This window comes from Aotus nancymaae, unplaced genomic scaffold (genome assembly GCF_030222135.1).
Source record: "Aotus nancymaae isolate 86718 unplaced genomic scaffold, 86718_ANA_hifiasm-v0.15.2.pri h1tg000040l, whole genome shotgun sequence".
Taxonomy (NCBI): domain Eukaryota; kingdom Metazoa; phylum Chordata; class Mammalia; order Primates; family Aotidae; genus Aotus; species Aotus nancymaae.
In genome coordinates, this window is record NW_026988454.1 from 36571400 (window position 1) to 36594046 (window position 22647).

The following is a 22647-nucleotide window of genomic DNA, read 5'->3' on the forward strand; positions in this document are numbered from 1 at the left end:
AATGTATATCTTATATATTTCAGCAAAATTTTGGTTCAGTTGGGGATTTTGCTTAATGAAAACCACATATACTTTTTTTCCCCCACATTATATTTTGTTTTACAAACTTAAATAGACATGCTGTCTATTTTAGCTTTTTAATAAAGCTACAATTTGGATTAGTAGAAGGCTGTTCCACTAAACAGTTTGTAGGGGAAAATAGCGCTGCTTCTGGCTTTTATAGACTCCCTTGCTCAAAGGAAGAACTGCTATTGAGTCAGTTACAACTTCAGTGGAAGATGTCTTGCAGCTGTGCCTTTTTGGTTTTGTTCCAGAGATAGTATTTGTGTGCACTGTCAGAATGTCTTAAAGGCTCACCCTGGAAAGGATTCAACCCCATAAAAGGAGTTTTGTTTTATAACCTTTCACATATTCTTATGGAGTTCTGGTGGTGATGGTGGTCTTCATTATCTTGTCTTTTAAACTGGCATTTTATTGAGACACAGCCTTCACAGTTCGAGAATAGGAGCTACAGTTGTAGGTATTGTATCTAATAAAATAAATTTAGTCAGACCCTTGGCACACACTATGATGAAAACAAAACACCCCTCTCCAAACTTTACAATTTCAGTGAGTTATTTTTAACAACTTTTCTGCCTCTATACTGATAAGGAGATTGGCATTCATTTGATTATTTTCCTGGGTAACTTATTTAATAGATATTGATTTACAAATCAAGTTAGTATATGAGAAGAGTTTGATATATTTGAAGAGTTTAAAACACGTGACTTCTCATATTAAAAATTGTTTAGCCTGTTTTAAGTCATATGTTTATATAAATGCTAGGAGAATTATCATCGAATATATTCTGCGTGGTTGACCATAGTTTTTCCAAAATTTTTCTCCCTTTCTCCTTAGTTGTTTTTCCTTTATATTGTTAAAATCACCACAAATTTATTTTAAAGATTTTAATTGGTTTTTATTTGCCATTCAAGACTCCAGCAACACCTCATTCTATAAAATAGAACAGATGTCCGATAAGCTGAACAGAGGAAGTTACTTTTATAGACAGAAAAGAGCTGAGGAAAGCAGAAATAGAACAAAAGCAGGTTGGTTGTTTCAAAGTGACTTTTCTTTACAGTGTTAAAACAGAGGGGACTTCCATATCATGCTGCCCCTTTGGATTGGTCACTGTGAATTTCTTTCTTCCTTTTTTAAAAAATGCCCCGTTTCAGAATTTAGTTTGATCGCCTGGCTCCATTCTGATGTGGTATGGTCCGCTGGAGCCTAGTGCGGGAGGCTAGTCCAAAACAATGGCCCCCTATAAATTTTATTTAACAAAATGCTCCAAAGTTGTTAGATTTCCCCTGCCTATCTTTCTAGCTTCCGTAAACCCCTTTCTCTCCCAGCTCATGTCTATTTCCCATTACTGTTGTCTTTGGCCTCTGGGGTCGGGATGTCCCTCTGGCAGTTGAAGGTTGAATTCTTCTCTCTGGTTTTGATCTTTTTCCTCCATTTTTAAAAAACTACATGCCATTCATTTTCCTTTCTTTCTCCTTTGTGTCTTGAACCTCTCCTCTCTGTCTCTTGCACTGAAAGACTGTACCAAACAAAACAGCCTAAACATATATCTCCCCTCAACACTAGACTTTTTGTAGTTATTACTTGCCCTTTCTTCATTGCTAAACTTCAGATATTAAGTTACACTTATCTCTTTCCCCTCCCCTCTTCTGATATTTGAATCTGTAGCCATTAGCTTTTTCTTCTCCTAGCCATTGAACTTGCTCTTTGAGGTTAGCAGCAATCTTATGACACCTTTTAACCCTTATTGTTCCCTGAAGCAATCTGCCCACGTCACCTACTGGTTTGACTCTTCTTTCTTGTCAGTACTTTCTTGCTTTTCTTCCTCTCAATGCCGATCCTTCTCAGCCTCCTTGATAGGTTCTTTGGCCTCTCTGCCTGGGGATTTTTGATGAGCATTTATCCTACTGCTCGTTTCTCTGCAGTTTCATCTACCTCTGATAACACTGATTAGCTGAGCAATTCCACATCTCAAATCTGGAAACCCAGGCTCTGTCAATCAGGCACAGACCTTCAACCATCTTTGGATTTCCACCTGGTTGTCAGACAGACTCTTCAGTCCAGATGTATTCAAAGTGGAAGCTTTTGCTTCCTTCCTTTCTGTTTCCTACTTTGTTTGGAAGTCCCTCTGTTAACTTCATGGTACCGCTATCTAACCTTTGACTCTCAGGAACCTGGGAACTTTATTCTTCATTACTCTTACAATCCAATTAATTATCAAGTCGCATTCATTTTACCCATTAAATATTTATTGACGCCGTCTCTTCATTACATTCTTGTTGCTTTTGTCTTAGTCTCTTGGATCCCTAGAGCATCATCTTAACCAGTTTCCTTTCTTTCTTTCTTTTTTTTTTTTGACAGAATCTTGCTCCATCACCCAGACTGGAGTACAGTGGCACGATCTTGGCTCACTGCAGCCTCAGCCTCCTGGGTTCAAGCAATTCTCATGTCTCAGCCTCCCGAGTAGCTGGGATTACAGGCACATGCCATGTCTGGCTAATTTTTATATTGTTAGGCGAGATGGGGTTTTGCCATGTTGGCCAGGCTGGTCTCAAACTTCTGACCTCAAGTGGTCCACCCGCCACAGCCTCCGAAAGTGCTGGCGTTGCAAGCATGAGTCATCGCACCTGGCCAATCAGTTTCCTTTCATTGTGTCTGTCGGTCTCATATGGCTGCCAAAGTCATCCTTCAGAAAGACAAAGTTAATAGCATTTTTAAATTGCCTACAGGATAAAGTGAAAGCATCTGAGCTTTGGGTGTTGCTTTCCTTGTCCTGTCTCCTCCACTTCCATCCTGTGTTCCAGGCACTTGAGGTTCTCACTGTTCTCTACAACACATTTATCTTTCATGATTCTATGCTCTTCACTTACTGTTCCCACGGTGAGGAGTGTGCTTCTACCCACTTATAATAGGCCCAGTAAGCTCCTTCTTATCCTTCAAGGTCAGGTCAAATGTCACCTCGGGAAGTATTCTTCCTTCTTGGAGTCTGTTAACTGTTAAATTGTTTATACTTCCTTGATAGCTCTTAATCGCTCCGTATTTAGCTATTTAAATGCCCTGCTCTCACACTGCTGAAGCCACATTTTACACAGGTCTGTATCCTCAGCAGCTATCAGCAAGCACAAAGCAATTCCTCATGGAATGAATGGATCTTTGCAAAAATCCAAAGTACAGTATTAAAATCAAGATTTCAAGAGCAGAGGTAATGGTGAGTGTAATGGCTTGATGTTGGATTTTTTTTATTGTTTTGAGTAGGTGTGTTTGTGGATTGAGAACATCTTGGCACTTGTGGTTAGGATTTTCTATTCAAGTTTGGAGAGTTAAGTTTTGAAAGTGAAGCTACAGGAAGAAGTGGGCAGAGCTGTAGTCTCAAATTATGGAGAGCTAAGAAAGTTGTGAAGGATTGGAAGTACATTGGGTTCTCAACAAGTACCCAAACCATTGCAGATTGCATATATCAGGCAGAAAGAAGGAAGACAGTGAGACAGGTGAAGTGAGGAGAGGGCCGTAGGTGGGGCTGTACCTCCCTGCAGCACTCTGGATTTGTAGCTGTGCATTGCTTATTATATACACCTTCACATTTCCCCAGCTTGCTCTGGTAGAAGCAGCATTCAACTTTATACAACAAGTTTTTTGATAAAAGCTTTGTGTTTATATGTTTGATGTTTATATTGTTCTATAAACCGTATAAATGGTGGTGGCTGTCTTAAAGTAAAGGAGAGAAAAGAAGAGAAATTATAGGGGGTGGATTAGGGTGGAGATACAATTTTCCTTCTACAAGTTGAGAAAGAAAAAGATAAACTGGATTGGTAGGAAATTATTATACATTGATGTTTCCTTTTTAAAAATAAAGTTAAACCATAATGATACCTTCTACCACTTTTAGGGGAAAAGACTTTGATGAACGTTTTGACCATGGAAATTCTGTGTTTGACCATGGAAATTCTGTGTTTAACAGTCAGTTGCATTCATTTAGCATTTTGCACTTTGCCAGTAGCTATTATGGTTCTTTTTTGATCCTTACAACAATCCCATTGTATAGGTAGGTTAGCAGCTGCTACTTTTATTTTATACACGTAGCTAACTGGCAACATGGGAATATATCTAAGCTGTTTGAGTATGTTTGATGTTCTTTGAGATTAAGAAGAATAGATAATTTCTTGGCAATTGCCCTTTTGTTGTTGAAGACTTAATTTTGGGGGAGGAGGGAGGTGATAGCATTTTTCTTGGGTACAGAAGTTGAAGCAGAGCTGGGGAGCATTGTAGGTCTCTTGTATTCCTGGTCTCAGGGCTGTTTTGTTTCTTCTGGCCCTTGGACAACAATGAAGGGTCTCTATTCATTTTTCTCTCCTTAAGTGTGTCTCCCCTTCTCATCTAGGCAGGACAGTTTGCTACAGGAAAAGGCACTGGGATTATTAGTAAGAATCTGACATCTAGCCTGGTGAGATCTTGCTGCTGATTTGCTATGTAAATAACCTCATTCTGAGCCTTAGATTCTCCATCTAATTAAAGGCAAGAGGTAGAGGTACCTGAACAATGAGATCCTTTTTAGCTCTGAACTACAACTGTATTATGCAGCTGCTAGCAAGATAGTTGTTTCTGCTTTGTTGGAGTGGGCTTTGTGGTGGATTCTTTTGTTTTATTTATTTAATCCCTAAGGCAAGGTGGGTGTCATTATGACCTAGTGGTAGCATCTGCTCATTCAAAGTGTGAGAGAAGAATGAGCCTCTATTTGTAAGCTTTATAAGGCTTTCCTTGACTGCCCAAAGGAGCTGACCACTTCCTTTGTGCTCTTCTTGTAGGCACAAAGCCTCTTACAGCCCTCTCTTGTAGCCCTCATCACATGTAGTGTAATGATTTGTGTATGTGTCTGACTTCCCTGTTAGACTGTAAATAACCCCTAGACTGTTGCAAGAACTTTCTCTAGGTCCTGAGGTCCTAGACACTGGTCTGATGCAAAACAGGAACTCAGCACATATTTCTTAGACATAAAGTAGAATGAAAATAATACAGTTTAATGTACCTGCTGGATTACTATGCTGGTCTGATCGTATAATTTAAAAAGTGGTGCTTTTGAATTTTGTGGTTAATTAAAAACAAACAAAAAGGATTTGTTAAGAGTTTTATCCTCTTTTTAGATGCCTCTGGTTCAAAACAGCAACTTTTTGATTAGAGAGTCTCAGCCACCACTCTTATTCTTTTGTTCGTTTTCCTCCTTCCATACCTGCTCCCGCTTTCTCTCCATACCCCTTGTAAAAATCTGGGGTCATGCAGTGCCTTTCTTTCCTAGAGTCTCATAAATCTATAGTACTTTTCAACATTACATCTTAAAAATGTAATTGTTTTTAATGTAATTGAACATAACAGTCTAACATTGCTAAGATGTCTGGTAGGGGAAGAAACTTTGCAGGTGACCCATGTGCAGTTGTGCACATTATTCTGGTTTAGCGCCTGAGAGAAGTTAAACTGTGGTGTGTGGTCAAAGAACTTGCACATTAGAGCCAAGGTGCTAGTGAAAAAAATTATTTTTTCTGCTAACATCAGATAGTCAATATCAATGATCCTAGGAAGCGTGGACCATTTTTAAAAATGTTAAAAAGAGTTTATGGACCGACTGAAGTTCATCCATATTGAAGGGTCATAAAACTCCTGTCCATGTTTTTTCAGGAAGTAATCTTGCATGATGATTGGTAGATGGGAAGATTGGATTCCCTGTACATCAGAATGAAAAAACAGGTTTTTCTTAATTTCTTCTGAGTACTTTTTGCCAGAAAATTGTGTTGTCTGCTTTTTGTCCTAGTAGGATTTGACTGGGCATGGTAGCTCACTCCTGTAATCCCTGCACTTTGGGAGGCTGGGGCGGGTGAATCACAAGGTCAGCAGTTTGAGAACTGCTGGTGAAACCCTTTCTCTGCTAAAAATACAAAAAATTAGCTGGGCGTAGTGGCAGGCATCTGTAATCTCAGCTACTTGGGAGGCTGCGACAGGAGAATCGCTTGAACCCGGGAGGCTGAGGTTGCAATGAGCTGAGATCGTGCCGCTGCACTCCAGCCAGGTGATGGAGTGAGACTCAGTCTCAACAAGAAAAAAGTAGGATAGATGATAATCACTTTCCAGATGGGGGCTAGATGAGCAGAAGTGAGATAACTGAAAGGAACTCTTCTTCCTCATTGTCTTTTCTGTGATATTGATAGTTGTTCTTTCTGCCTAGAGTTTGTGTCTCTTAAGATTTTTGAGCTATGATTGACTCATCAGATTATTGAGTTCTCTATATCTTACTCAATTCCATTCTTTGTCCTCATAAAGTAGGAGGTAGGATGATTTTTAAAAGTCAAATTATGATACTGGGTTTAAGATAAATTTCTGTGTCTACACAAACTCACATACACAAATGTAGGGAAAGTGTTCCCCTCCTAACCTTAACCAACTTCTTTGAATATTTTAAAAATAATTTTTGGTGGATAAACCTTCTAAATTTCTGTTTTTAATGAGATAATAAGACATTGTCAAAACACGGCCTTTTTTTGTCTTCTCAAAATAGATATAAATTCATATAATATTAACAATTTTTAAATATTAAGACATATGTAGATGTTTCAACCTATATATTTTATGTACTCAAATGTATTAAATCTTACTGGAAATGAGTAAATGACATTGGACCTGGTTTGTGTATGTCTCTGCTAATAACCCATCAAGTAACCTTATATGTTATTTCACCTCCCTGGGTTCATTTGACTTACCTGGAAAACATGAGTGTTAAAGAGGTTGCCTTGCCAGCCTGGCTAATATGGTGAAACCCCATCTCTACTAAAAATACAAAAATTAGCTGGGCATGGTGGCAGGTACCTGTGGTCCCAGCTTCTTGGGAGGCTGAGGCAGGAGAGCTGCTTGAACCTGGGGAGGCAGAGTTTGCAGTGAGCTAAGATCGTGCCACTGTACTCCAGCCTGGGCGACAGAGCGAGACTCTGTCTCAAAAAAAAAAAAAAAAAAAAAAAGGGCCACCTTGGTGGAAAAGTCTGCTTTGAAGGCAGACCAAACTGATATGAATGCTGGCTCTACCACTTACAACTTATAAGTGAGAATATGAGTCTGAGACTCAATTTCTCTAGGTTCTAATCATCTAATTTTTAAACTCTATTAATAGTTCTCTTTCCAAATCATAGTGCCACAAAACTCACCCTCTCTGAATTCTGCTAACCTTTTTTTGAACAATGAGATTCACAGGACTCAAGAGTAGGATCTTTTCTTTTCAGGCCAGCAGAGGAGCTGAGCAGTAGCATTGGGTTCCATAGTTAAGAAGGTAGGCATTTTAGCTTGTGCTCCTGTAACAAAATAACATAGACTGGGTGGCTTACACAAGAAATACTTATTTTCTCACAGTCTAAGTTGGAGAGTTTCTGGTAAGGGCTCTTCTTCGCTTACTGACAACTGCCTTCTACTGTGCCCTTTATGATAGAGAGAGAATGAGAGAGTGCACAAGTTCTCTGGTGCTTTTCTAAATGAGTGCACTAATTTCATCATGAGGGCCCCACCCTCATGACCTTATCTAAACCTGTCTCCCAAAGCTCTCACCTCCATATGCTGCCACATTGTGGGTTAGACTCAACATAGGAATTTTAGGGGGACACAGTTCAGTTTATAGCAGTAGGAGAGTAAGAGAAGAGAGCAGGAGACACAGGGGTGTTAAGAAATGCCTGGGTTGGACCAGAAGATCTACCACAGTTGAATTCATATGGCTCAGTGCTGCTATAGGTTAGAAGTTTTCACATTTCTGGATTACGTGGAGCTATAAATTTCAGAAAAAACGTTGAAGGTGTGAATCCTGAATATCTGAGACAGTTCTCAGTCAATTTAGAAAGTTTATTTCATCAAGGTTGAGGACATGCAACCTTGACCTCCCATGACATAGCCTGAGGAGGTCCTGATGACAGGTGTCCAGGGTGATCAGAGCACAGTTTGGTTTTATACATTTTAGGGAGACATGAGACATCAGTCAACATATGTAAGATGAACATTGTTGGTTTGGTCTGGAAAGGGGGACAAATGAAGCAAAGGTGGGACAACTTGAAGTGGTGTGGGAGATTCCTGGTCATAGGTAGGTAAGAGACAAAAGGTTGCATTCTTTTGAGTTTCTGATTAGCCTCTCCAGAGGAGGCAATTAGATACACATTTATCTTAGTGAGCAGAGGGTTGGTTTTGAATAGAATGGAGGCAAGTGTGCTCTAAAGAGTTCCTAGCTTGACTTTTCACTTTAGCTTAGTGATTTTGGGGCCCAAGATTTACTTTCCTTTCACAAAGGCAATATTTTTCCAAGTTAAGTATATTGTAACAAATTTACAGTTATACCAGCAGCATTTATTAAAAAATACATTTAACAAAAAAAGGTGGGAAGAGCTTAATCTCCATAAGGGATGATACTCTGAATTGAATCAAATTGGCTCTACTAAAAAACTCACCAAATTCTTCCTTGTGAACCAATGAAAACTTTATGGTGGATAGTAAAATTTTCTTCCACTATGTAGAATGACTTAAAAAAAAAAAGATTTGTGTCTGCCCATTTTGGCAAATCTGAATCTCTTCAGAGTTGCCACGGAAACTTTCACCAAAATAAACAAACAAACAAACAAAAAAGTGAAGAAGAAAAGTGAAGATTTTCACCAAGTTTTCCCATAAAGCAAACCTTACTTTTTTTTTTTTTTTAAGAAATGAAGTCTCGCCCTCTCGCCCAGGCTGGAGTGCAGTGGTGCCATCTCAGCTCACTGCAACCTCCGCCTCCTGGGTTCAAGCAGTTCTCCTGTTTCAGCCTCTCGAGTAGCAGGGATTGCAAGTGTGCACCTGCACGCCGGGCTAATTTTTTTTCTGTACCTTAGTAGAGAGAGGATTTCACCATGTTGGCCAGGCTGGTCTCGAACCCCCCACCTTGTGATCTTCCCGCCTTGAACTCCCAAAGTGCTGGGATTATAGGTGTGAGCCACCTCGTCCGGCTGCAAACCTTACTTTTTCTGCTAGTTGGTACTGGTGACATCTTGTTTATCTATTAATAAATATCGAAAGCGTTTTCTTTGTGATTTACAAGAGACCTATTTTTTTCTTATTCTTTTGTTGAAAGACACTGCCATAGGTGAATGTGAATAGATAATTACTACTGCTTGGTAGGAGAGTAACACAGTAGCTGGGTAAAATTGTAAAAATGCACACGTGGACCTGTAGTCTATCTCAGTCCTGAATTGTCAATGTGAATATGTGTGATGGGGGAAAAGGAACCACAGAATTTAAATTGTGGAACTATAAGACTTGGTACTATAGAGTTAAGGAACATTAGTTATTTCTCGGATTGCTCTGATCTGAGTCTTAGAACTGACATATTTTTCCTTTAGTGACTTTAGGTTTATGTTGCTTCCATATTTCTTTTTCTGTTTTTTTTGAGACAGAGTCTCACTCTCACCAGGTGCCAGGCTGGAGTGCCAGTGGCACGATCTCGGCTCACTGCAACCTCCACCTCCTGGGTTCAAGCAATTCTCCTGCCTCCTGAGTAGCTGGAACCACAGGCACGCACCACCACACCTGGACAATTTTTGTATTTTTAGTAGAGATGGGGTTTCACTATGTTGGCCAGGCTGATCTCAAACTCCTGACCTCAAGTGATTTGTCCACTTTGGCCTCTCAAAGTTCTGGTGTTACAGGCGTGAGCCACTGCACCTGGCCATTTTTAGTAATTTCTCAGTTTAGGATTGATGTGAAACAGCGATTTAGCAGCTTTATACCTATATCATGGTACCTATACTATCTAAGTTAAAATGCACCTCCATTTTTTATGTACAGTGTGAATGAATAGACATTCTTGTATAAATGAGTCGAAATGAATATTTTATTTTTTAATGTTGAAATCTGGATTATGTATTTGCACAGTTTTTCTCTATCTGAAAATTTGTATGTCAATTTATAGTAATTTATAGATAAAGATGATTAGACTGTACAGTAGATATCCCCTTATTCATAGTTTTGCTTTCTCTAGTTCAGTTAGCTACAGTCATCTGTGATCTGAAAATATAACATGGAAAATTCCAGAAACAAGCAATTCATAAGTTTTCAGTTGCCCACCATTTTTAGTTGCATGACGAAACATCACATCTTTGCTCCGTCCTGTACAGGGCATGAATTATCCATTTGCCCAGTGGCTCCATGCTGTAGAATTTAGTAGCTGGCTTGGTGATCAGAATGACTATTGTGATATCACAGTGCTTGTGTTCAAATAACCCTTATTCTACTTAATAATGTCTCCAAAGCCTAAGAATAGTGATGGTGGTAATTTGAATATGCCAAAGGGAAGCCATCAGGTGCTTCCATGAAGCGAAAAGGGGTAAGTTCTTAAGGAAAAGGAAAAAATCGTATGCTGAGGTTGCTAAGATCTATGGTAAGAACCCAGTCTTCAACCTGTGAAATTGTGAAAAAAGGAAAAGAAATTTGTGCTAGTTTGGCTATTGCACCTCGGACTGCAAAAGTTATGGCCACAGTGCATAAAAGCTTAGTTAGGATGTAACAGGGTAGCCAGGCTCAGTGGCTTATGCCTGTAATCCCAACATTTTGGGAGACCAAGGCAGGATGATCACTTGAGTCCTGGAGTTCGAGATAAGCCTGGGCTGTAACAGTGAGACTCTGTCTTTACGAAAAGGTGAAAAAATTAGCTGGGCATGGCAGTGCATGCCTGTGGTCCCAGCTGCTTGAAAGGCTGGGGTAGGAGGATTGTTTCAGCCCAGGAGGTTGAGGCTGCAGTGAGCCATGAGTGTGCCACTTACTGCACTCCAGCCTGGGTGACAGGCTAAGACCCTGTCTCTAAAAATAAGCAACAAAATTTAAAAAGTAAAAAGCATTAAATTTATGGGTGGAAGACATGAAGAAAGGAAACACGTTCCAATTGATGAGTCAGGTTTGGTACTCTCGATGGTTTCAGGCGTCTACTGGGCTTCTTTCCCCAAGAATAAGGGGGACTACTTTATGTTGTGTACATATAGTTTTGGTGTGTATTCTAGGATGAATTAAAATGACAAAAATAAAAACAAAGTTGCAGGATGGAGACCCAAAGCAAAGCAAAAGTTATAACCACAAAAACTAAATGAGAAAAAAAATCAGGAATAGAAGAATTTTACAAAAATTGTAGAATTACAGTTGTGTCATTAAAGCTCAAGAATAGAAGAATTTTATAAAAATTATAGAATTACAATTGTGTCACTAAACCCTCTATGCCAAATGGTTCTTCATTTAGTGGGTAGAATAGGCAGCAGGAAGCTGACTTTTTTCTTTGACCCATGTGCGTTTTCTAGCTGAGGAATGAAGTGACTTGGAACTAAGCTGGGCTTTTCTACTGAGCATGTCCCTCTCCAGCAGGGTCTGGCTTGGGTGGGGCCAGTCTTGCTCATTAAGCTTTTGGACGCTGGATTTCCATCAGCTTTCCACAGTCTTCCAATGACGGGAAATAGCAGACAGCAAGCTTGATGTGCTTAAAAGCTGCGTATGTATTTCAAGGGGATTATTAGGACGTTTTTGTTGCAGTGGTTGGGTTTTGTGATACATGCTTGTTTGTTTCTGCTTGTGGAGGAATTTTGCTATTGAAAGTGTGATTGAATAGTCAGGGGACTGAAAATTTGGAAAATACTGATATACAGAGTAGACGGAATCTGCATACATACACTGTTTCGCAAGGGAATATGTTGTGGTATTTAAACTAAGCCCTATAAAAAATACATTTTTCCAGTGGGCAAAGTTTAGTTTTAGACTACTTGTTTGCATTTTTCTAGGCAAATGTTGACTTTTGTCAGGTTTAACATGATCGCTTTTTCAGGTTTACCTATGAGAATAATGAAGCCAATTGGTTTCTTTTATATGCTTGTCTGATTGTTTCACAATTTTTTCAGTGCTGTGATATAGTACTGTACAAAATTAGTACTATCTTATTTCTAAAGCACAGTGAGGACTATGTAAGGTTAATAGTATGCAGTTGTTTTCTTTTTAGCATGTTAAAGAATTGTAACTCTCAATTTACTTATAAAGTCCTTCATTTTCACCCTAACTTGCTTGGTTAAAAAAAGTTGTACTGTAGCCATCAGAGATTTGACTTTATAGTTTTTAGCATCTGTAGATTAGTAGCCATTAACAGTTACCAGGGTCTGGTTATTGGTTTGATACTGTCACACCCTAAGTAAATATTGATCGATTAATAATAGGTATCAACGTCTTTTATTACTGAATATTTAATTGGTTGTCACATTGAATAAATGTGAAAACTCATATTGCCCAGATTCTGACATCCAGACTTGGGAAAAAATCTTCTTGCATTTTCTTTATATAATCTAACAGTCTAGCAGTCTTCCTTCAGAAAGATTCAGTGCTACTTCCTAACAAAATTAAAGCACGGCCGTTGTAATTAGCAGATTACCTCTGCGATTCCTTTTTTATTGTTGACACCGTAAGGGATGCTCTATATTACTGAGGTATTTATGGCATTTTGGCAGGGGTACACATGTACTTGGGAAGTTTAAGTTTTCCATTTTTTATCACAAGAAGAATTGTCTCTTCAAATTATTTGCACCTTGGGTGTGGGGGCTGAATAAATGATAACTGCTGAGGTGATGCTGATGACCTGGACAGCCAGTCACCCTCTGCATCTGCTTTGTAGTGTTCCTATACAGATGATATGGTATATTAATGATCTGTAGCTTAGTATCATGGCAGGATCACAAGGAAAGTTACATTGGAAAGGTAAATTTTAAACTTTGACATTGGTTTTGCTTGCAGTTTTTGGAGGACTGCAGACATTGAATGCCTGACATATTCTCCAGTATTATTCTCTACCAAATTACTTTTGCAAATGTTGAACTTCGAGAATTTTACCTCTGAGGAAACAAATACATTTCACTAAGTAAAAAATTACCCTAGCTGCCACTGCCTAAAAATAGTTATTTGAAGCTTTTGCTAAGTAGTTCTGAACTAAATGAATCCTCAGAGTAGAAATACTTAAAAAGACTTTTTTTTTCAAAAAAAAGTTTTATAGCACTCCACATGGCATGTCTGTAATTCCATTATAGTTACATCTTTTCCCACCGAGGGTAAGTTGCTCTTATCACGCCAGGCTTGGACGGTCCAGAATTCGGATACTCTTTGGCACCTTCTGCTGATCAGCCAGTGGACTGGGGTCAACATTTAGATATGCTTGCTTAAGCTAGAAAAGTCATTCAGCTTGTAGTCTTAGTTTTTAGGATCTATGCTATGTATTGGTAGAGGTCTTTAGTAGTGCTATAATTATTTAAAATGGCAGAAGAACTAACGAGTGAAAATGAAAAAATGAATTATGTTTTTTATAAGGTTTAGATATTTATGCCTGTTGACTACAGCATTCCAAAGCTTATAGAGAAGAGGATTTGAAAGTATGAGATCAGTGTAGGCTCCAGCTTGGTGGACTTGTCATAGTGTGGGGGAGTTGATTGACTTTGACAAGCTTTTGTCTTATGACCTATTAAAATGCAGCGTCTGCAGCCTGTGCATTTATCCTGTGCAGTTAACCTTGGTGGATTTGTCATTAGCTTATTTGGGAAGTGCCTCCCGAACCACTATTGTTATTTTTTAGAGTTTGATTCACACAGAAATAATATTAGACTGGTTGTTGATTACTGCTGGATACCAAGTGGGCATGAGTTTTATGTTGGTACTGGGTAGGCATTTTATGCATAAGGTGGTTGTGGGATTAGCTTAGAAAAAATACACTCCCTGGCATCTGTTATGGTCATGGAGTTTGTTGGTATTGGCCCTGCTCTGGTTTGAGCTTGGTTATGATGTCACTGGAATAAACGGCACGTTAGCATTTTTTTTTTTCCTAGAGCATTATAGGGTGGTGGTCCAAATAAATGTTCCCTAAATACTAGGAACATCACAAAAGATATTTATCAAGAAGCCACCGGATGCAAACACTGTGCTAGGAACATGTAGTTACTCATCCGCACAAAAGTTTTACCCTCTTCATGTGAATGTAGTAGCAGATGGGCAGGGAATAGGTGTGGACAGGAAGCCTGATGACAGCCTTGTGCTGTCAGGCCAATTTTATTCCTGCTTTTCCCTGCGAGGAGGAAGCTGCTGAAAGAGATTGGGGAATGTTTATGTATAACCGGCCTAGACATTTAATAGACTCTTTCCATTCTGTTTACTCTGCCTTAAACAAAATGTCCCTGACTTTCGGAGAACTCTATTTCCAAGTGTCCTGTTCCCAGCCCTCCAGCAGAGAACAGGAATAATCTTTTTACACTGCCTGCATATGCACCAGTATTGTTAGCAAAAGACACTTGTTTGTTTGAAGTCCACACTGAGGAAAAAAGGATAAAAAACAAGCAACATTTTCTCAGGAACTATAATTGACTCTTGAACAACACGAGCCTGCACGGCATAGGTCTACTTATATGTGAGTTTTTTCAGTAAATCTCATCAGCCCTCCATATAGGCAACTTCTGTGTCTGTAACCAAATTCAAGTTGAAAATAACTGTGTTCGTGGGGTGCTAAAGGCGGATACAGATGGCTGACTTTTCCTGTCCACAGGTTCAGCAGGGCTGACAGCGGGACTTGAGTATGTTCTGATTTGGGTATCTGTGGCCCAATCCCCCACAGATACTGAGGGACAACTGTATTTTCTTAAAAGGAAGAACCGATACACTTCTTAAAAAAATGTTGCTGAACTAAAAGCTTAGGCGTTGAGCTTATACTACTTAGGGGAACAATCTAGGTGGGGTAAGTGGTTGGTTTATGAAATATACTGAAGTGCAGGCTGGCAGAAACCAGTTTCTTTGAGGATGCAGAAGCAGTCTTAACTTTCATATGCTAGGAAATCCAAAGCATAGGCCATCTTAATGCTACTGCTGAGCTGGAATCGATGTTCATTTGTGTGGCTAGAGTAGTGTGATAGGACAAAGTGGCATCATGGCTTGTGGTAGTCATATGTGGCACATGCGTCTTCTCCAAGAAAGCTGGCTAACCAAGCTGGGTTCAGTTAATGCATGAATATTGTTCTCCTGGTAAAGTACTTAAGTGCTTACGTTTATGAAAACTTCTGCTCAGTAAAAACATTGTCTCCCATCTGTACCTTGGTACTTATCTACCGAGCACCACCCTCCATTCCCCGTAATCACTGCTGTTACTCTCTTGCATCCTTCCCTAGTTTCTTCACTCATTTAAAGGAAAATGTGTGTGTGTGCATATTCACATACACATATTCACATCCTTTATAGGTGTATCTCTCACACGCTCTGCTTTCAGCCTGTAAGGTGTACTGTCTGTATAAGGTATATTTATCCCTATAAAGTGACCTGTCACTTATACTCTCTGAATCTTGCCGTTTGTACTTAACGATGTACCTAGTAATTGGAGTTATTTTTCGAACTGGGGTGGTAGCCTTTCTCATCCTTTGTCTGTACAGTTGCATAGTATTCTGTTGTATGAATGTGGCATACTGCCTTCTGTTGATGAACATTGATCTTTAGCTTTTACAGTGTTGTAGGTGAGTCACCTTTACATAATTATTTTACATATGCACAAATATATCTGTAGGCTACCTTACCACAAGCTTGTCCAACCTGTGGCCCACAGGGCACATGAGGCCCAGGACAGCTTTGAATTCTGCCCAACACAAATTTGTAAACTTTCTTAGAGCACTATGAGATTTTTTGCAAAATTTTTTTAAAGCTCATCAGCTATTGTTGGTGTATTTTATGTGTGTCCCAAGACATTCTTCTTCTTCCAGTGTGGCCCAGGGAAGCCACAAGATTGGACACCCCTGCATTACTGCAAGCAGGATTATTAGTTTAAAGTGTGTACGCATTTGGAATTTTGAAAGCTGTTGGCAAATTGACTTCCATTGGCCCCATACCAATTTATTCTCCTGCAAGCAGTTGTTTGAGAATATCTTCATTCCCATAGTCTTGCTCAGTGATTGCATGATTAAGCTTTTGGATGTCTCCATTCTGAATTTTTAGTTTTATTTCTTTTACTAAGAGTGTGGCAAGCAACTCTTCATATGTTTATGTGCCACTTGTGTTTCTTTATTTTCTTTTTTTTGGTAACTCTCCTTATCTATTAGCCACTTTCCCCACCATTGGACCAATGATTTAAGTCATCCTAGCCAATTTAAAAATAAAGTTTGTTTTTTATTTTTTTGATTTTGAGGCAACTTACACCTGGGCTTGTTTTAGTAAGCTTTTTATTCAAGTTACTTGAATTCAGATAGAGACCAAATACAATTGTGAAAGAGAGTTAGTCCTCTCTAAAAAGCATGTAATGCCTATTTGTATGTTTTGAGTGTTTAACCAGCATTTCTTATGAAGGACCATTCATTGTGTGATTTCCTGAAGAGATAACAAGAAAACCGTGGCTACTTTTCAAACTAGTAGTAATTTCTGAATATAAGTTACCAAGATTTATAAATTGGTTACAAGTTGTTTGACTATGAATGCTAATCTTATTACACTATCCTGAGAGTAGGATTCTTTTATCTATATTGCTGGTGCCTGGTGCATCTGCTTTGAGAGTACTCAATAAACATTTGTTTTGAAAGAAGGGAAATAAGATACTGACCCCACTCACATCGTGATAGTCACTGAAATTCGTGGGGGGTGCTCTGTTAGAACATGCTGCTAATGATCATAAAGCCCCAAATGGTAGTAGTAATTATTGATTTCACTTTTTCAACAAATCATTAACTGTCAGGTATCATGCTAGGTGCAAGTTATACAGTAGTGAAGTCGTTTTGGGGTTGAAGGCAGTGTTGCACCAGGTCTTTAGAGGTGGACAGCCTGGGTTTGAATTCTGGCACTTCTGTTTATTGGTTATATGGCTTTGATCAGCCTGTCCTCTTTTTACCTTCTTCATCTGTAACATGATAATAATTTCAGTTCTTGCTGCATGCAGTGTTTCTAGAGCAGTGCTTAACAAATAGCTGATATTACCATGATTGTGATTATTTCTATTGTGATTGCTGTTACTATTTTATTTTACTTTTTAGTGAACGAATAGATACAGTTATTTTCTTTGCAGAATCTCTATGTGATGACAGTGGTCTATCATTTATTATGTGCCCGGCACTTTATGTATTATAGCATCTAATTTAATGCTTAGAACCAACCAGTGAGAACATGTTACATCCTTTTTTTGCTTATGAGGAAACTGAAACTCAGCAAGGCTAAAATAACTTGTCTGCGGTTGCATGGCTAATAAGCAGAGCTGAAATTTGAATCCTGTTTTATTTCCCAGACTTGATCCCCAAACCACCAGACTGTTTTATTCAGACATACATTAACTTCTTGCAGAAAGAATATAGCTTCAGATTCACCTGAATCTATCAGGTGGCTTATGCCCGTAATCCCAGCACTTTGGGAGGCGGGTGGATCACCTGAGGTCAGGAATTTGAGGCCAGCCTGGCCAACATGGAGAAACCCTGTCTCTACTAAAAACAAAACTTAGCCAGGCCTGGTGGCGGGTGCCTATAATCCCAGCTACTTGGGAGGCTGAGGCAGGAGAATCGCTTGAACCTGGCAGGTGGAGATTGCAGTGAGCTGAGATTGTGCCATTGTACTCTAGCCCTGGGTGACAGAGGAAAACTCTGTCTCAATCAAAGAAAAGAAAAGAAAGAATATAGCTTCAGCTTTGATTATCACACAGAATTGGGTCTCCACCTGAGAGAAGGAATTGTAGCAGATGCAGTTCACCAAGATTTCTGACCATATAACTCAGTGTGAGCAATTGATTGTTGAAGACTCAGCAGGCTTCTGGATGTCTTTATCATCTCTGCTAGTGTGTGTTGTTGGATTGCCAGTAGTACAAGGTTTATATGTATTATCATTATGTGAATCAATATATACAATACTGGGAGTCCTTCATGATTTATGCATGGCCTCTGGTTGTTTAGCTGTAACTTCAGGAAATGATATCTGTTCCAAGATTGCCTTAGTTGCTGGTGGAGAATGCTTTGCCTGGCACAGATTTTTTTCTTAACTCCATCCTTAATGGCAGCAGTAGGGACTTGCTTTCAACAAAGAAGATTGTTATCTTGATTGTTATTGCAACTGGATGTTATTGAAAATTATGCCTTAGTTTTCATATACTCCTCTCTCCAACATGTAAAGAAAGGGACTCATATGTTGATAAACTAAGATTTTTTTTTTGTTTCGTTCTTATTTAGAGTCGTTAAAGAATTAATGGTTTATCTCACTAATATTAACTCAAGTATTAGGTTTTTAAACATTGCATATCATTTAGAAAAAATGGAATACTTTGATGACCATGGCTCTTAAGTATGAGGATCATAAAATGCAGTGGGAGGAATAATGACCTGAGGTCTGTATGTACTCCCAGTTCCTTAATGCTTGTTTTCTAATTCTCTGGCTCTTTGAACCAGAGAGGAGTATGTTATTTCACATAACAGGAAGGTCCAGCACAGGACCGGGCCATGTGTAGCACGATCAGGGAGCTGGTCCTCTTCTCTTGCCAGTGTCCTCTGTTGTGTGTCAGTGTGACATCAGGATTTTTCTTTTCTATGTATTCAGGATGACAACAGCATTTAACAGAGTTATATATACAATGTTCAGAGACAGCAGAAGGGGCCTCCTCTTCCTGTGGCTCTTTTTAGAGGGAGAGATCCTTTTCCAGAAGCTGAGGGTGGACTTTGTGCATATTTTCTTGGCAAGGGGTGGGAGACTACCATAGTGCCCTAGACCAATAGAGGCTACCCATGTGGCCTGTCTGGAGTTAGCCTCTGCTGACACACATGTGGAAGGCAGGAAAGTGGAACAAAATTTAGGTTTTATTAAAAAGGAGAAAGAGTAGAAGAAATATATGCTCTGCATGTCACCTAATTCCACCTAGACTTGAACTAGCAAAGGTTGTAGTTCATATGTTTTGTATGTGTGGGTTTAATTTAAACCAGATACTAGTTTACATCTTTAAAGAAATAGTTCTGTCTAATAGGTCCCTTATCCCTTTTAAAATGAATAAACAAGTTATATAGTGGGTTATAAAGGTAACTAAGGTGAGCAGCATTGGATTATTTGTTCATCCTCCCCATATAGATAATATGAGCTAGCAAATAGTCCCTTTAGAATGTATTTATACTTATTTGAATATGAAGTATAGTATTTTCTAGACCTTCTGACACTTAAGAAATGTAAACCTATGAGGGTAAGGACTTGCACTCTGCTCTAAATCTGCCTGTTTTTATTATTCCTTCTTCCTCTCCAGATATTTCTTCTTCTTTGTTCCCCTTCCCCCTCCCCCTCCTCTCTGTCTTCCTCCTTCCCCTCCACCCCTACGCCTGCCTCTTCCTCTTCTCTTTTTAAATGATGAATATATTTGAGAAGCACCACTCCATTATTTCCCAAGTAGAGTTAGGTGGCTGCTGAATCATTTCTATATTTGTTTTTTGTTTTGTTTTGTTTTTTCACATTTGATGCTTTAATGGCGTCAAATGCTGTGGTATTAAAAGACCTCTTTTAATAGCTTTAGGCTCTTTGGGGAGATGAACATACAAGCATGTGATTGTGGGTATCAGCAAGATGTTCTACATATCCTCTACCCACACGCAGATGAAAACTAGTTTTGTCACATGTAGAAAATGGCCAGATTAGAACTGTCTACACATTGCCAATATGTTTTAAGTTCAGTGGTTATTTGTGGCAAAGTTTTGTTGTTTTCTCAAAGCTCAAATTAAAGCCTCCCTCTATCCTCTTGCTACATTTTTGAAGCTTGGAAATGCATACCTTCCTATTTTGTGAATCTTGAATCCTTAAAAAGTGGGTTGAGCTCTCTTGGTAGAAATCAAAGACTCTCATATTGCTTGTGATCTCAGCGGAGAATGGGAGCTACTCAGCTGGCAGCAGCACCTACCCTGTACTCTGCTCAGGGATTTTATTAACAGTAAGGTCCTAGTTTCCTCAAGGTTTTAAGGAAACATCTGAACCCAAGAATTAGCATGAACCCCTACTTGAAGTTGTTTGTGTGTTTGTAAGGTTGTGTATCTGCTTTGCTTTGCTTTGCTTGCTGTAGTATTCTGATTAAGGGCCAATGTTTAGTAGCATGATGTTACATAGTTGGCAGTTCAGGCTAGTGATAGAGACAGCACAGTAGGATTTACATCCTTTTTTAAACATGGGGGAAAAAAAAGAATGGGTTTATATAAGCTCCTTACCTAACCAGTACTGATCGTCTATTGGCGATGGTTTTCTGCTTGGTTGCATGTTAAATGATGCATGCTTTTTCTCATGAAGCTGTCACAATAACGAACACTTTTATCAACCCAGATGGAGCATGCCAAGATGGTAATTGTGTCAAAACCACATGCTTGTCTAATGGGCTGACTGTTCACAGAAGTGTTCTTTTTGGTTGATGATAAGTAGAAAGATCATTACTTAATGTGTTATATAACTATACTAATGATGGATTTTGGGTAATTGTAATTAAATATTAGCCAATGAGCATTGCCAGAGTTTGGGAAACCTTAGTTCCAGTTTTGGCTTGCCCATCTGACTTTACCATCTCAGGGAAGTCTTTCTGAGCCTCAGTTTCATTGTTGATGAAATAAAGTGAGGATATTAGACTAGATTGAACAATATTCGTTTAGTAAGTACTTATTAGGTGTGCCAGTCTAGATGCTGGGAACATAGCAGTATATAAAAGAAAGATTCCAGTCCTCATGGAGCCTTCATTTTAGTGGGAATGTCAGCATTCCACTGCAAGAGTTCTCATTTTCATAGGTGATAGAGCTTACAGGCTTATCCACATCTGAAAGAAATTCAGAGTTACAGGCATGATAATTAGGGTGAGTGGATGTACTGTAATCATGTTTTCTTGATGATGGTAATTTGTTCAAGAAACCATTTTATCAACAAAGTAGGTAGTGTTTTGTTTTGAGCTCTGTTGAGCTCTTGAAACTGTTTCAAGAATATATTGAGTAATGATCCAATTAGTCTTTTTCATTGTTTTCTGTCTTCTAACTTCCATTTGAATGGGTGACACTGATTGTCGCTTTTGAGGTTCTTAACCCTTCTAGGTGTTGTGAATACAGTGGTGATTGAGGATGGTTTGTGAGGCTTAACCATACGGTTTGTCGATGTTCTTTCATGTCTGTATTTGTACTTTGTCTTCAGTTTCTGTCCACCAGCTCAGTTGTGATTACATGGTCAAGCAGTAATGTTTAAATGGGATTTTCTTTGTGATTTAAATTTACCTACAGATTTCTTACTTTTAAGAGAGAGTATTCTGAATACATCTGAGAATACATTCATGTTGTTTTATAGTCATTTTCACCAATTGGCAGGAACCTTCTTTGAGGACTAGGCCAAGGGCTGTGTGGTTGAGTAGGTCATTCATGCATAATGAAGCTGTGATTGCATTATGAAGTGTATGTGAGGGAAGGTATACACAGCTGTGTGGTTCTCTGTTTAGTGGCCTTGGATAAGTGACTTCTGTTTGTTATTTGTAAAATAGAGATAATATATACCTTGTAGAATATTTTGAGAAACAGATATGGGCACTGTGTCAGTACACAGTGAGTAGTAACTCTTAGGATTAAAATATAAATAACTATTAATGCTTTTAACATAATACTGGAAACTCAAGTTTTATATTTCACTGCTTCTAAAATATTTTGGCCAAAAGTCAGCTTTAGTTGATTGGTTCCCAGACTATTTCTCACAGCCAAAGTAATTAGAGGGCTGCCAGTTTATCTTGGTTAGCTTAAACAAGTGTGGGTCATTTTGGTTTTAATTTTACCAGGACATTTATTCAGCTCTCAGAATGTAATTAGAGCATATATACTAGAAAAACATTTTGGTTATTTCATGATTAAAGTAAATAATATTGTCCGCTTAAATGGTACATGGGAAATGGTGTGTTAAAGAAGGAAAAAAGGTTTTCTGTGCAATATGGAGCCAGTTTAACCTGTCCTCGGGTCTTGTTGGAAGACATACTTTTGAATTTCAAATGCCCGAGAATGAGAAGCGGCATAGGATATGTAGGTATGATAGTTAGCTATTCCCTCTTACATAGCATTGCTGTCAAGGATGTTACTTTCCCCTGATCTCCCTGCCTCACTATATGTTCTCCTGGCCCTCATACCTTTTCTTCTGCCCAACCTTACATGTTGATGGTGATAAGAGCTCTTTTAAGGATCCTCTAAGCTTAAGCTACCCTTTTTCTCTAGGTGATGTATCCCCTCCCATCACCCATGTGATGACAACTTCCAAACCCTGTCTCTAGTGTGTATCTAGTCTCCAATCAAAACCTGCGTGTCTCGGGGTCATCTAGACATCTCCACAACTTCTCAATCACAAAGAACTCAAAATTGAATTATATGTGTCAGCCAGACCCATTTTTACAGGTGTTCCCCATTTCCATGAATGATTCCACCATCACCCTAGTCTTCCATGACCTGGGCCTTTTCCTTGACTCTTTTCTCTCTTTGACCTTCTATATTCAGCCTGAACATCAGTCATATCCACTCTACCTCTTTACCATTAGATTCATGTCTTGTCCTTTACCCTACTGTTTCTGCTGTAGCA

The 22647-nt window shown here is 39.0% G+C and overlaps 1 protein-coding gene across 31 annotated transcripts in view; it reads left to right on the forward strand.

Annotated features, from left to right (window-relative positions):
* The window catches only part of EPB41L2 (erythrocyte membrane protein band 4.1 like 2), a 225463-nt gene that overhangs the window by 80991 nt on the left and 121825 nt on the right, over positions 1–22647 (forward strand). For 2 of the 31 annotated variants that reach the window (XM_021666541.2, XM_021666544.2), the window contains exon 1: positions 11469–11572. The exons of 25 other annotated variants lie outside the window; for them this stretch is intronic. The gene's annotated coding sequence lies outside the window, so the exon portion shown is untranslated. Of the gene's footprint in view, positions 1–11465; positions 11573–22647 lie in introns of those variants that run through there. 4 more of the 31 variants (XM_021666545.2, XM_012458318.2, XM_021666543.2 and 1 more) reach the window with 4 other exon arrangements.